The sequence below is a fragment of the Notamacropus eugenii genome, chromosome 4 (assembly GCF_028372415.1).
Source record: "Notamacropus eugenii isolate mMacEug1 chromosome 4, mMacEug1.pri_v2, whole genome shotgun sequence".
In the NCBI taxonomy this organism is placed as follows: Eukaryota; Metazoa; Chordata; class Mammalia; order Diprotodontia; family Macropodidae; genus Notamacropus; species Notamacropus eugenii.
The window spans coordinates 141,715,830-141,729,952 of NC_092875.1; positions in this window are offsets into that span (position 1 = coordinate 141,715,830).

Here is a 14,123-nt window from a genome sequence, read left to right on the forward strand (position 1 = left end):
TTCATCTTCCAGTAACAACATCAGACCTCTGGTATAATAGGCAGTTAGGTGGCCCAGAAGATGACTAACTGTGGATTTATTGTTTGTCCTTTGTTTTGAAAGAGGGCCAGTGATACCCCAGAGTGATATCTTAGCTCCTGTGTGAATTGAATCTAAGAGAGAAAGTTGCACAAAGTCATCAGCCACTCTCTCTTCCAGAGATCAAAGTACAGTGGTGAGACAAAAGTCAGGATGATTGGCAGTGGCCTGGGATGCAGTGGACGACTTTGATTTCTTTGAGTTCTGACCTAGCTCAAAGTATTCCATAGCTCCTGCTTTAGCTGCCTTCATGGCTATTAGGACAAATTGTTTGACAGGTTTGAGCCAAAGTGGAGTACGGAACACCTGAGTTCATAGTAGATGTTTGACCCCGGGCCAATCACAACTGCTATCTACATCAGTTTTTTCATCTATAAAATGGTAATAATAATAGCAACTATGTCTCAGGGTAGTTCTTGGGATAAAATTTGTAAAGTTCTTTGCAGACCATAACATGCTACATAAATGTTATTATTGGTAGTATTAATAATAACAATATTTTAAAACAGTATTACTCTAGAGGATCCCCTATAGTCTTCATTGGGAATTCCCAATGATGCTCATTCTTCCTGGATAATAAATGAGATTGCTTTGGATCAGTTAGAAGTTTGAACAAACCCTTCGGGATGGTCCTAGTCTTGATCTAATTTGTATAGGGGTAGCTAGGTGGTGCAACGGATAAGTGCTGGGCCTGGATTCAGGGAGAACTGAGTTGAAATCCACAACCTCAGAAACTGTGTGACCCTGGGCAAGTTACTTAACTTGTGTTGCCTAAGTTCTCTCAAGTATAAAATGAGGATAATAATAGCATTTATGTCACAGTGTTTTAAGAATCAAATGAGACAGTATTTTATAGTCTTTGGCAGTACCTGGCATATAGTAAGTTCTATAGAAATATTAGCTATGTTATTGTTGTTATTACTATTATGTGTGTGTTGTACATTGGCATCTTGTATTCCTAAAGCCTGATATTTATATTACCTCAGCTGTGTAATGGAATCTTTCAATGGTTCTTTCCTTCTTTTCCTCTTTCATCCATTGAAACTTGTTAAGTCCCTGTTGCGTATAGAACAGTCATTTGGGGTTGATGAAAAAATTAGCTAAAACCTTGTTCTTTCTTTCATGTAACCTACAGCCTACTCAATTATGCAGGTAATAAACATTTATTAAGTGCCTACTATGTGCCAGGCACTGTGCTAAGTGCTGGGGATACACAGAAGGACAAAAGACAATCCTTGCTCTTGAGAAGCTCACATTTGAATAGTGAAGGCAACATTTAAGTAACTATGTTCAAACAAACTATACAGTGACAAAGTGGAAACAATTCACAGAAGGAAGGTAGTAGAATTAAAGGAGATCAGGAAAGGCTTTCTGTAGAAGGTCAGATTTTAGCTGAGACTTGAAGAAAACCAAGAAAGCCAAAAGACAAAAATGAGTGAGAACATTCCAGGCATGGGAAATGACAGTCAATGAAAATGGCCAATGTCTAGAGATGTAATATCTTATTCTAGACTATCAAGGAGCCCACTGGATCACAGCATATGTGGGGGTTGTAGGGTGTAAAGTGTGAGATAACTGGGAAAGTAGAGGGCAGGCTGTGAAGAGCTTTGAATATCAGAGAATTTTTATCTTGGAGGTGATAGGAAGTCACTGGAATTTATTGAATGGGGAAATGACATGGTTATATCTATACTTTAGGAAGATAACTTTGACAGTTGAGTCAAGGAGGGACTCGAATGGGGACTGTTGTGATAAGGAGAACAACCAGCAGACTATTGCAATAGTTCAGGAACAAAGTGATAAGGTCATGTACCAAGGTAATGCCAGTGTCAAAAGAAAAAAAGTACAAAAAAGATATTATGAGATAAAATCAACAGATCTTGGGACCAGATGGGAGATAGAATTGAGTCAAAGATGACAATCAGGTTGGGAGCCTGGGTGAATGGGCAGAAGATTGTACTCTAAAACTAATAGGGAAATTTGGAATTTTTTTGTTCAGTCGTTTCAGTCATGTCTGACTCTTTCAGACCCTATTTGGGGCTTTCTTGGCAAAAATACTAGAGTAGTTTGCCACTTTCTTCTCCATGTCATTTTAATAGATGATAAAACTGAGGCAAACAGGGTGAAGTGCCCAGGGTCACACAGCTAGTAAATATCTGAAGCCAGATTTGAGCCATGAAAATGAGTCTTCCTGACTCCAGGCCTAGCACTCTATCTGCTATACTAGTTGCCCCAAGCGTGGAATAAGGGAGCCTAATGTATTTTTGATCCACTGCAAGAATAATGAAGCAAAAGAATAACATTCCTCTAATCTTATAAGATTTACCAGCCATTGGTGGTTTAATAGTTAAGCAGTCACTCATGATAAACATTTATTAAGCACCTACTATGTGCTAGGCACTTGCTAAGCACTGAGATGTGATGTACATTGCAGAGTTGGCATTTAATAAAAGCCATGTTCATTTACTATGTGGAAACTTGGCAAAGATTTGCACATGAAAGGAGATTATACATTCAGAGTTGAAGAAGACCTTCAAGATCTTCTAATCCAGTCCTGGCTCTATTTATAAGGAAACTTGAGTGACAAAGAGGTTAGATGATTTACCCAAGATAACACAGGTAATTAGACTGACAGATGGTTTTGTCAGCTAAAGTTTTGGAGGGATAATGTGAGAGAAATCAAAGAGGGATTAAATACATTCTGTTTCTAGCTCCCTCCTCATTTTCTCTAGCTCCACTTTCCTAATGTCAAACCATCCTTGCATCTCTAGTATAACTTCAACTTGTTTTTTGTGATAGTGTGTTTGGCAGGATCTTTTTTCAAATTTGCAGGATTCAAAATAAACCCACATAAATTATTAGCATTTCTATATATTATCAACAAAACTCAATAGAAAAGAGATAGAAAGAGAAATCCCATTTAAAATTATTGTAGACACTATAATCTACCTGACAAAACAAACCCAGGAACTATAAGAATAAAACTACAAGACATTTCTCACACAAATAAAGTCAGATATAAGTAAGTGGAAAAATATCAGTTGCTCATGGACAGGCTGAGCCAATATAATATAAATGACAATTCTGCATAAATTAATTTACTTATTCAGTGCCATGCCAGTTCAACTACCAGAAATTATTTTAGAGACCTAGAAAAATAACATCAAATTTCTTCTGGAAGAACAAAAGGTCCAGGATATCAAGGGAATTAATGGAAAGAAAGGCTTGGAACATGACCTCGCCCTACCAGATCTCATAAAGCAGCACTCATCAAAACCACTTGGTACTGCCTAAGAAACAGAGGGGTAGATCAGTGAAATCTAGTACACAAGGCACAGTAATCAATGACTATAGCTTCACATGGAGAGACATAAAAGAGCTATTAGAGTTGAGGGAAAGAGGGAAGGGGGTGAACATTACCTTATTCCCATTGGATTTGGCTCAAAGAGAGAAAGACATACACATTCATTTGGATATAGAAATTAATCTTGCCCTGCAGGGAAGTAAGAGGGGGAAAAGGGAAAAAACGAGGCAAGAGCACTCCTAGAAGGGAGGGCATATTCAGAAAGGTGGTGGTCAGAAGCAAAACACTGTTGAGGAGGAACAAGGTAAAAAAAGACAGAAAAGTATAAATGGGGGGGGGGGGTGAACAGGATGGAGGGAAATGTCCAGTAATCATAATTGAATGTCAATGGGATGAACTCTCCCATAAAATTGAAGTAGTTATCAGAATGTACTAAAAACCAGGATCTTACAATATATTGTTTACAAGAAACATATCTGAAGCAGACACATATAGAGTAAAGGTAAAAGGCAGGAGTGGAATATGTTATGCTTCAGCTGAAATTTAAAAAATAGGACAGGGGTAGTAATCCTGATCTCAGACAAAGCATAAGTAATAATAAATCTAATTGAAAGAGATAAGAAAGAAACAACATCCTGCTAAAACATACCATAGACAATGAAGTAATTTTGGTGCTAAACATATGTGCACTAAGTGTCATAGCATCCAAATTCTTAGAGAAGAAATTAAGTGAGTTTTAGAAAGAAAGAGACAGCAAAATTATGCTAGTGGCAGACTTCAATTCACCCCCTCAAACTACATACATCTAGACACAAAATAAAGAAGAAAGAAGTCAAGGTGGTAAATAGAATTTTAGAAAAGTTAGATATGATAAACCTCTGGAGAAAACTAAATGGGGATAGAAAGGAATATACATTTTCCTCAGTGATACATGTCACCTACACAAAAATTGACCATGTCTTAGGGCATAAAAACCTCGCAATCCAATATGGAAAGGAAGAAATATCAAATGCATCTCTTTTTCAGATCATGATGCAATGCAAATTACATGTAGTAAAGGACTATAGAAAGATAGACTAAAAATTAATTAGAAACTAAATAATCCAATCCCAAAAAAATCAGTTGTTCAAACAACCAATCATAGAAACAATCAATAATTTCATCAAAGAGAATGACAACAGTGAGACAACATACTAAAATTTATATTATGCAGTCAAAGCAATCCTTGGGGGAAATTTTCTATTTTTAAATGTTTACAAGAATAAAACAAAGAGCAGATCAATGAACTGGGCATGCAAACTAAAAAGCTAGAAAAAGAACAAATAAAAAATCCTCAATTAAACAACAAATTGGAAATTCTGAAAATGAAAGGATAGATTAATAAAATTGAAAATAAGAAAACTATTGAACTAATAAATAAAATGAAGAGCTGGTTTTATGAAAAAAAAAACACTAATAAAATAGATATGCCTTTGGTTAATTTGATTAGAAAGAAGAAAGCCAAATTACCAATATTAAAAATGAAAAAAAGGTGAATTCACCACCAATGAAGGAAATTAAAATGATAATTAGGAGCTATTTTGCTCAATTGTATGCCAATAAATTTGACAATCTAAGTGAAATGGATGAATATTTGCAAAAATATAAATTGCCTAAATTAGCAGAAGAGGAAATTAAATGCTTAAATAACCTCATTTCTGAAAAAAAATTGAACAAGTTGGCAATGAGCTCCTTAAGAAAAAATCTCCAGGAGCAGATGGATTGACAAGTGACTTCTACCAAACATTTAAAGAGCAGTTAACTCCAATACTATATAAACTATTTGGAAAATTAAGTGAAGGAGTCTTACCAAATTACTTTTATGATACCAGTATAGTGCTGATACCTAAATCAGGAAGAGCCAAAACAGAAGTAAAATATTATAAATCAATGTCCCTAAATTTTAATAAATGTAAAAATGTAAACCAAATATTTGCAAAGAGATTACAGCAATGTATCATGAGGATAATAATACACTATGATGGTGGTATTTATACAAGGAATGTAGGGCTAGTTAAATATTAGGAAAACTGTCAGCATGACTGAATATATCAATAACAAAGCTAATAGAAGGAATATGATTATCTCAATAGGTGCAAAAAAAAGCTTTTTGACAAACTACAATACCCATTTCTTTTAAAAACACTGGAACACATAAGAATAGATGGAGTTTTCCTTAAAATGGTAAGTAACACCATTTAGTACCTAAAATCATCAGCAAGCATTATATGTAATGGGGATAAGCTAGAAGATTTCCCAGTAAGATCAGGGATGAAACAAGGATGTCCATCATCGCCACTATTCAATTTGTACTAGAAATGTTATCTTTAGCAATAAGAGAAGAAAAAGAAATGGAAGGAACTAGAATAGGTAATGAGCAAACAAAACTATCACTCCTTGAAGATGTTATGATAATATACGTAGCAAATCCTAGAGAATCAACTAAAAGACAACTTGAAGTAATTAACAGCTTTAGCAAAGTTGCAGGGTATAAAATAAACCCATACAAATCATCAGCATTTCTATATACTAACAGCAGAAAGCTGATAGAAGTCCGGTAGTAATTGCCTTATGGAATATCATATTCTAATCCCTCTGATCTTTTAATGTGGTAACTGCAAGGTCCTGTGTGATCCTGAGTGTAGTTCCTCTGTATTTGAATTGTTTCTTTCTGGCTGCTTGCAATATTTTCTCCTTCACTTGATAGCTCTGGAATTTGACAACAATATTCCTGGGTGTTTTCAGTTTGGAATTTTTTTCAGGAGGTGATCAGTGGATTCTTTTGATGGCCATTTTGTCCTCTAAAACTAGGACCTTTGAGCAGTTTTCCTTGAGGATTTCTTGGAAGATATTGTCCAGGCTCTTTTTTTCATCATGGCTTTCTGGTAGACCAATAATTCTTAGATTTTTCTCTCCTGGATCTGTTTTCCAGGTCAGTTGTTTTTGCAATGAGATATTTTACATTTTCTTCTATTTTTTCATTCTTTAGATTCTATTTGACTGATTCTTGTTGTCTCATAAAGTCATTAGCTTCGACTTGCCCAATTCTGATTTTTAATAGATTGTTTCTGTCAGTCAACTTTTGCATCTCCTTTTCCATTTGCCCAATTGTTCCTTTTAAGGAGTTATTTTCTCCAGTTAGGTTTTGTATTTTCTTTTCCATTTGTCCAATTTTCCTTTTAAATTCTTCTGTAATTTCTTTTTTTCATATTTTTAAAACCATTGACCAGTTTTTCTTCTACTTCTCTAATTTGACTTTTAAAATTTTTCTTCAGCTTTTCCAAGAGTGCTCTTTGGGTTTGAAACCAGTTCATATTCCCTTCTCAGCTTTCAGATGGGAGTACAGTCTCAATGCTGACTCTTCAGTATTCATGTTTTGGTCCTTGTCCCCATAGAAAGAGTTTATGGTCTTTTCTGGTTTGCTTCTTGCTCATGATGATCACTCTTTTCCTGCTTTTAAAGTGGATCTCTGCTTCTGGGGCACTGGGGGGGGGGGGTGTTCTGTCCCACAGTTCTTATGCTTAGAACTTGAGGCTTTGTGTATTATGGTCTGTGGTTCTTTCAGCTAGAAGCTAAAATGCTTCAGCTAACCTGGTGATGAGCTGGCTGGTGTGCCAAAACAGAGGCCAGGTGAAGTCTTTCTGAGTTTCCCCAGAGTTACCCTGGAGATTGCTGCGTTATGTACGGGGGGATGGTGATCTGGCTGCAGGAGGTCTCCTCTCCTGAGTTAAAGCATAGGCAAGCTCAGTGTTTGGTGAATCCCATCTGCGCTAGTGTCTTCCTGATCGCTCTGGCTGTGTTGAGGCATGCCTGGGGTCCTGGTGTTGATGATTACAGGCTCCACCCCTCTGGGGCTCAGGATCTCCTCCCAGTTCGCTGAGGTGGGGCTGTCTGGGATAGCTCTGGTCCTACACTTGTCCCCTTCAGCCACAGCAAGAGGGACCCACTTTGCAATTTTCCTAGCCTCATGGACTAAGAGACTGTTCACCCATTTTGTTGATCCCAGTATTCCAGAATTTTTCCTAGGGAAATATTTTCTGAGCTTTTCAAGGTCAACAAGGGGAGGGGGATAGCATTTACAGATCACTCCACCATTTTGGCTCCCAGAAGATCAAGTAGGTGATTTACAGACATTTAATCTGAGGTCCAATAGTCTCAAGAGCAGCTGTTGCAGTTACCTGGGGTTCTGTGCTTCTCTCTCCCACTGGACTCCTGTCCTGGGCTGATGATATTTGAGAATCCACAGTGCTGCTACTGCTTCAGTCCTCCTGGGGCTTCCTGCTTGGCTTTGCCATGGCAGGGTTTGAGCTGGTACAGCCTGTGCACTGTGTGCTCCTTCAGCCTTGCACAATGGATCCTTCCCATAGACCTTTCAGATTGTCCTGGGTAGGAAATCTGCCACACTCTGTCTTCTATTGGATTCTGCCACTCTAAAATTTGTTCAGATTCTCTTTTTAGAGATATCTGAAGGAATTTGTCTTAGAGCTTAGGTGAGTACTTGTTCTCACTCTGCTATCTTGGCTGTGCCCTGAGAAGCAATATTTATAGCCAGCATTTCTGATAGTTCCCTCATTTCTAAAATATATAGATAACTAAGTTAAATTTATAAGAATACAAGTCATTCCCCAATTAACAAATGTTCAAAGAATATCAACAAACAGTTTTCAGATGAAGAAATTAAAGCTATCTATAATCACATAAAAATGCTCTAAATCACTATTGATTGGAGAAATACAAATTAAAATAATTCTGAGGTACAACCTCACACCTATAAGATTGGTTAATATTACATAATAGGAAAATGATAAATGTTGGAGAAGATATGGGAAAATTGGCATACTAATACATTGTTGGTGGAGTTCTGAACTGATCTAATCATTCTGGGGAGCAATTTGGAATTATACCCAAAGGGCTATAAAACTGTGATCCAGCAATACCATTAATAAGTTTGTATCCCAAAGAGATCACAGAAAAGGGAAAAGGATCCAAAGTACAAAAATATTTATAGTAGTTCTTTCTGTGGTGGCAAAGAATTGGGAAGGCCCATCAATTGGGGAATGGCTGAACAAGTTGTGGTTTATGAATGTAATGGAATATTGTTGTGTTATAAGAAATGATGAGCAAGTGGATTTCAGAAAAAAAAAAAACCACTGAACTTACGTGAACTGGTGCTGAATGAAGTGATCAGAACCAGGAAAACATTGTACACACATTAGTAGCAACATTTTGCAATGATAAACTATGATAAACTTAGCTCTTCTCAGCAATGCAATTCCAAAATATTCATAATGGAATATGGTATCTGCATCCTGAGTCTGAATGTAGATTGAAGCATACTGTTTTCATGTTTTTTTTTCATTTTTTCTTTCTCATGGATTTTCCCTTTTGTTCTGATTCTTCTTTTGCAACACGATCAGTGTGGAAATATGTTTAACATGATTGTATATGTATAACCTATATCAGATTGCTTGCTGTCTTGGGGAGAGGGAAAGGTGAAAAATTTGGAACTCAAAGTCTTATAAAAATGAATGTTAAAAACTATCTTTACATGCAATTGGAATAATACTGTTAAGTGGAAACAATTCTTCAAATGTTTCTCTTTCATCTCTTTCACTGAATGTTGGTATTTTTTTCATTGGAAAAAAATGTTCCTTTCATCAGTATATGATGGGTGCAGAATAGTCATATCATTCAAAACTGTCTCATCCACTTCTCACACTGGGAAATTTCCTTTCCACCAGCCTCAGTTCCCACCTCCAAGTAGTTGCTGGAAGGACAGAACTGGCCCCAGCTTGATGCCAATCCCTTTTCCTTCAAGACTGCTGCAGCACCTCCTTCCACTGCCAAATTGTCACCCTGACCCGTTTCCTTCTGATCGTTAGTTCTCTGGTACAACACTGGTTCAGTGTGACATTGCCCTAGACCAGACACTCTTTCTCTTTACCATGGCTGAAGTTGAGTACTGCTTATTGTCAAATAATGTTGGGATGAAGGGGGCAGGTGGGCCTCCATATAGAAGAGGAACAAGAAACTTTCTTTGTGGATCTTAGAGCACAAGGGTAGGAATCTGGGAAGGATGAAGTGCTGAATGAGCATGTTAGGGATTAGGAGTTAGCTTTCCCTGCTGTTGAAGTCACGCTGTTGTCTCAGATTGTTTTGGTGTCGACCTTGGGGAACAACTCTTTTACCTCTTAAGGATAAATCTTATTTCAGGGAGTTTTGAGATTTGTGGAATATTAGAGAAAATGTTTCATCTTTTGTCTTGTTAGTCACATGACCTGGAAATTCCTGGCTTGTTTGGTGTTATAGGGGAAAAAGAGATCTTGGTTTGCTTTGTTAGATAGAAGAAAGGGATCTAGAGCTTCCTTCCAAAGCCAAGGTAAGGAGGCCCTGGTCTCTTTGATTATACTTATCAAGACCTTTTCAAATAAGGTTAAATGTCATATACCTGGAAACACCTGTGAAAAGCCATGCTTGTTGATCATAAGAAACTGCTGTTATTTATGGTATCTTCTGTTTCCTAGAAATTTGTTCTGAGTCTGTTCCAGGTGAATGATGGAGGAGTATTTTTTTCTTTCTCGAATATGTTGCTATTTAACTTATAAATTTGTCCATGAAATCATTATACTCAATCTCCAGTTACTCACTTGAAGCTCATTCACAATATTGATGTTAAAATATTTTAAATCTTTGGGCAATTATATATGGAGTAAATGTATGTATGTATATATGTGTATGTGTGTCTATATACACACATACAAATACATATACATATGTGTGTGTTGCTGCACTTGCCTCTTTACCCTGCTCCCATACCCACTTCATTTTCCCTATGGACTGGTATGTATAAAACAATGTTATATATTTAATTCAGACCTTTGATTTCAGTAGTGTAGGAAGTTTCTGATGAGAATTATTTTTTAAAATATGTCAATTTAGGTATTATATCTCTAGTCTTTACCATTTTTTTTTGAGCACCAAGTTAGAGGATCAAAACTGGACCTCTGTTTTCACTCATAGAAACCTCCATCTGGCAATTCAAGTTAACCTGTTCTTGTGATTTACAGTTTAGAGTTTCCTAAATTAAATTTCATTTAGTCACTGGGAGATGAAGTGCCTTGTCCTGAGTCTTACGATCAGTCAGTATGTGTCTGAAGTAGATCTTACATCTCCATCTTCTGTCTCTGAGTCAGTCTATCCACTATTGTCCACTGCTTCTCACTGAGCATTCATCCCTCATTAATCAAGACCCTCCAAGAATCCTTCTTCCAAGGTTGGTCTGCTACCTCTTGTCTGCCCTAGGCTTCTAGAGTAAGATAAAATGAGATAAAAAGAATGATAATTCACTCTTCATCCCCATCTCCCTTTCTGTAAAAACTCATGTATATATAATCCATTCAAGAGACAAATAGCAATATCTTGGCTTGTCTACGCTTTTTTGCAGTGTAATTGAGAAATCATTTTAAGTTTAGTATATCACCTAAAGTACTGGGAATTTAATCATAATATGAATTTTATTGTTTGTTTTTTGATATTATTGAAATTAAAGTCATGTATTTCTCTAGAGTATATTTTCTACAGTCTCTCCATATTTTTCTGACCATCAGACCCTCATTTGATACTATTTTACCTGGAATTAAAACTCTCTGTAATCTGAATTGGGAGGCATGAAAGACCATTGACTCTGTTCAAAGATCACCTCTGAGTATTACTGCCAATGTGACCTTGGGTAAGTTACTAAGCCTCCTTGGGCCTCAGTTCCTTCATCTGTGAAATGGGAAGTTTGGAATGAAAGTATCTCGAAGTCTTTTTGATTTCTAGAGCTATGAATCTATATCATGCAATTTTACTTGTCCAAGCTTATCCCCTATTACTAACAAGCATATATTTTATATTACCACCAAACTGACTATTGTTTGGTCCTAAAAAACACTCTATGCTTTCCTGGATTTGCTCAGACTGGGCCCCACTGCTGTTTCACTCCTGTTTTTGCTCATTAAGTTCCTAATTTATTTTAAAATTCAACTCAGATGTTACATTCTCTATCAAACCTTTGTTTTTAGCAACAATCCTTAACCTTTCAGATATCACAAAATACATGTGCCTCTCTGATGTGCTTAGCAGATGTATTATACTGATCTACATATAAATTTTATATTTTCTCTAAAGGAAAAACTGCCAGGAGGGCAGGGAGCATATTTTAATTAAATTTTGTGTCACCTTTCAATACCTAGGACATTTATCTGCACCAACTGGATATTCCTTGATATTGTCTGAACGATCTGTTGTAGTATTGTTTTTAATATCAATGTTAATTTCACAGATTTTTACCGTTCTCCAAATATTTAGGACCTTTGTCAGTGACAACCTAACTCTGGATAAAAATCAAATTTTAGCTTCTCAACTTCTTTTGCACTATGACTCTTAAGGACAGGAAGTGGAGTGGGGGAGAGATAAACTAACTAAATTCAGGTTTCAGTTACTACATCTTACTTTCCCCAGTTCTTAGGATTATAGAATGAATCACAATTTTATAGCTTATACAGAACTGAGAGAACATCTGCTCTAATTTGCCTTGTTTTATTGATGAAGACACGGAGAATCAGAAGTGTTAGTAATTTATCCAGAACTATAGAACTAATTATTACCAACATTGTGTTTTGCCCTTCTATAACATTTACTTCTGATAAAAATTTGTTATTGTTCAATCGTTTTACTAATGTCTGAATTTTCATTACCCCCATTTGGGGTTTTCTTGACAAAGATATTGGAATAGTTTGACATTTCCTTCTCCAATCCATTTTTCAGATGAGGAAATTGAGGCAAACAGAGTCAAGTGACTTGCCCAGAGTCACACAACTAAGAAGCATTTGAGATCAGGTTTGAACTCAGGAAGATGAGTCTTCCTGACTCCAGGTCCAGCACTCTATCCACTATGACCATTCTGATAATAGCATTTCTTAATTATCAGCTAATTTTGAAGTCATGAGAATTCAAGTATTTAAAGGGCTGCCACACAAAAGAGAGATTAGATTTGTTCTGCTTATTCCCAGAGAAAAGTCATAGCGATGACTGGATGGTAGAGAGGAAGACATTGGCTAGGTATTGGGAGAAAGTTCCTAATGATTAGGCTATCCACAAGTGGGGTGGGTTGCTTTAGGAGGGAATGAATTTCCCTTTGTTTTCAGGTGGAAGTTACTTCTGAATGTAAGATTAGATGAATCTGAATTACTCTAAAATATTCAACTTTTGTATGGTTTTTCATTTAATTATAAGCTAGGAAGACCATCATGCCATCAATATCTTAACTACTTAAAGAAAATCACATAAGACCTGGAAAGGATGTTTGCATGTCCTTCTAAATCAGAAGCATCAGGTTAAATTCTCAAAATTCATGGAATCTTCAGCTGAAAAGTGAAAATCCAAATTCTTGTTAGCAACTCAGAAATAATGAATGCATTCCAATGAAGTTGTCTTATTCTGTGATTAGGATTTTTATTTTCATTTTTTGTAGTAGTTGTTTTTCTTTGGGCACAGTAAAATCTCATTGAATTTGGATTAATTAGGGAGAGCCCAGCATGAAATGCAGCATATCTTTACATCATTGCATGCAGCAACTAAAATTTTCTAGCAATATTTCTTCCTGCAGTATTTACTTTATGTAATGAAGAGATGACATTAAAAAATTTTTCATTTGTTAAAAATTCTGCCCATATTCTTGATCAAAAGTTGCAGCATTTGACATTCTTAAGTTTTTTTCTCCCAGATATCATGTCCTCCCTAGGTTTATTTTAATAATGTTTTCTCCTGTTCCTCCCCTTACCTATTTGACTATTCCTCATTCTTCTTTGCTGAATCAATATCTTTATCATGACCTCTAACACTCAATGCCCCCTAAGTTTCTGTTTTGGTTCTCTTCTTTTTCTCAGGTTTCTTTATCATGGTGACCTCATCAGCCCCCAATGGCAAAGTTATCATTCCTATGAAAATGACCATGAAATCTATATAATCCAGTTCTAATCACTTTCCTGAGCTCTAGTCCTATGTTACCAACTGCCTGTTGCACATTTCAAGTTAGCTGCCCCAATAAGATCTTAAACTCAACAAATCAAAAACAGAAAGTATATATTTTCCCTCAAAGCCATTCCTTCTCTAAATACCCTTGTCTGTTGAGGATACCACTTTTCTTCTGTCACTCAGGTTCACAAACTCAAAGTCATTATGAAATCTTCAATCTTTCTCATCTCCCATATTCATTGAAGTGCCAAGTACTTTCAATTTTACTTCCACAATGTCTTTCACATTTGACACCTTCTTTCTTCTGTGATTAGGATTTTTAATGAAAATATGTGAAGTCCACACACACAACATTCTGCATTTCAAGATGTGATAAGTATTTTTTTTTCCATCTTTGAGGTTTTATAAGTCTTTTCCACTTCACATTGTGAGTTTAATGGGAAGACACAAGAGTGTTGAACATTTCAAAATGTTTAAACATTTGTTATTGTTAAGTTCTTAAAATGTTTGATATTTTAAAATAAATAAAATGGATCATGTGATCATTGATTTAGAACTAAAGGGATCTTAGGAGCCATTGAATCCAACTTTCTCAATTACAGCTGAAGAAATATTAGGTGTAGCTGAGAGATGTTAGGTGACTTGCCTAAGGTCACATAGCTAATATATATCTTAGGCAAGACTT